Below are 2751 nucleotides of genomic sequence, written 5' to 3'. Positions count from 1 at the left end.
TGTGACTTTTAACAAGACTGAAGATGTCTGCATTAGGGTTTAGCTGTGAGGTCTGGAAGGGGTTTGCCATTGTCTGGGGCTGATTACGTCGATGGTCAATGTATCCTCCTTGTGTAAAAGACAGTAAATCATTTTTTAATGTATTTAATTCACTTTGAAATTTACTAATGGTTTACATTTGTACCTTTTGTACTAATTTTCATGTTAAAATTAAAAGTACTGTTTGATATCTCAAACTCTCAGATTTCTTTTGTGTAATCCCTAAAACCTCCTAAATGCACTTCATACGTTTTTCACTAAATCAATCTTTATAGTTTATATGTTATTTTCGCTACCATATCTCAAAATAGGATCGGTCAATTTGACCGACTTCGTAACCACAAACAAAGAATCGAAATAATCCTAAATTAACCTTTTTTTTTCTAGAATGACTTCAAGTTGTAACATGAAACTACATTCGTTTATCCTAAATAGCTCTATGTTCTTAACATTATTCATCTATTTATAATTAAATTTTATTGTTTTATTGCCCTATAACCGTGTCTAACTACTATTCACCCCACTTTACGTCAAGCTACTGAATTACATTACCCACGAACTGCTCGCGTGCGTGCCTCGTGAACCATTTTAATTATATTATTATTATTACTTATTTAACCTAATCTAATCTTAAGTAACTTAAAATTATCTATATTTTTAGTTTTCAAAATTTTCCTGGCTTTCTATCTATGCGACAAGAGCCCAAGAGCTGTTACAAGTTCATGTGAGCTAGTTGTTAATTTTCCCACGGGAACGATGTTGCTATTCTGAGTGAAATTGACGATTATCTGTTCAGACCACAACGTTATATAATAGGTCATTTGATAGATGAAAACCTTGACTTTCTATTGGTTATAATGAAACGTACAACGAATTGTGTAAAAGAGTATGTGACAGGTAAATGTGGCAGGAGGGGTCTGATTTTCTACTTGATAGCTCTGTAACCAAACAAAATTGAAGGCTATAAAAATTACGGTTTGTTTGAGCAATAACGATTTTATAGAGTATTTTAGTTTAATTTCGCACCTTTTTGAGGGGTGATGGATACAATAGGGATGATGACATGCTTAGACAAAATGTGTCACGTGGGTCACACTAGTGGAAATTCAGTATTTTTTATATATTTCTTTGTAGAATTAAGAACTTAAAACTTGTGTACTATTAAAACATATTATTAACTAAGAGTTTATGCTATTCTAATTGGTATAACATAAACAAAACGTAGTTTAATAAAATTTTGAATGTAAGACACAAAAACCTTTTGTCATGCGCAGTAAAGGGTACTCGGAGAGACAGGGTTATCATTAAAGGTTTGAAGCTCAATTCAGGTTCAATTTGAACAGAATATTCTTTTTTTTTTTGCTTTTGTAAAGAAGAACCACCTATTTCATTTTGGGCTAAAACACATGACTTTGCTCGAGGCGATGCATGAGGTTTATTTTTAGAAACTGAAAGTTTATGCATTGTTTTGATATGAAATGTATCATATACAAGTGTTTGAAAGTTTATGCATTGAAGGCAGTGTTTTGATATGAAATGTATCGTATGCAGGTTTTGAATTTTTTTTCTGTCTATGAATCGAAATTGCTTAAGATACCTTTCTGTGGTTGTTTTGGCGAAGAGATGTAAATGAAGTTGGGTTGGCTTTGAATTTGATACTTTGGTTGCCTGTATCGGCAAGTGATTAAAATTAAGGAAGGGTAGATGGAGGAAGTTTTTGTCTTCGGTTTTTCTGATGAAGCAAATATTTTAGAAAGATTCTCACTGAAACTTTTGAAGATTTTTCTGGTAATTTTACTTTTTTTAGGCTGGTTGGAAGTTAGTGGGTTTGTGTTATTCTAGTGAAATAAATATAAAAGTATATTAACAATATATTTGTCTAAAACAAAATTGGTCACATAAAATAAACAATATCCTTATTTAAGAGAAAAGATTTGTGATAAGTGGTAGTTTCCAATTTATCCTTATTTTTACTAAAACATCCAAGAAAGGTAAACAATCATTTATCTCAACTTCATAATTAAATCTTATAGATTTATCAATGTTATTATGGTAATTAGCAAAATTAGCTAGTTCATCTTTACCATGCCGACAAATCAAAAATGAGTCAACTTCATACCTTAACCAAACTTTAGGTTTTTCTAGTGCTTCACTTTCAAAACTGTCCATAAATAAATCACACAAAAAGGAGATAAAGAAGAAACCATAGCTAAACCTTCGTTTTGTTTATAAACATTGCTATTAATTTGGAAAAAGCTAGAAACTTGGTTTCGATACCCGTGGTGGGCAGAGCACAGATAGCCATTGTGTAGCTTTATGCTTAACTACAAACAAACAATTAGGAGAAAAAAAGGGTTTTCAACACATATCTATCATTTCTATTATTTCTAAGACTGAATTAATATTTTCTTTAAGTTTTTTCTCAAAATATTCAATAGCTTTTTTCACAGGTACTTTGGTGAACATTAACACAACATCAAATGACACCAAAATATTGTTACGTCTCCGTTAATTAACTTTCCGTAACTTCGTTCCGACGAAACTTTAGCGACACAAGTCCTTACTTAATAAAACTGGTTTATTTTTTCCGAATATTACTTTACGATACACTTGATTCAAACATTCGCGCTAAAACAAACGCTATAACGAACTTCAACAATACGTCTCTGACTGCAAATCAATTACTCACTACCTACACACACATTATTGTGT

The sequence above is a fragment of the Limulus polyphemus genome, unplaced genomic scaffold, assembly GCF_000517525.1.
Source record: "Limulus polyphemus unplaced genomic scaffold, Limulus_polyphemus-2.1.2 Scaffold3372, whole genome shotgun sequence".
NCBI classification, from domain to species: Eukaryota; Metazoa; Arthropoda; class Merostomata; order Xiphosura; family Limulidae; genus Limulus; species Limulus polyphemus.
This window is presented reverse-complemented; position numbering follows the sequence as displayed.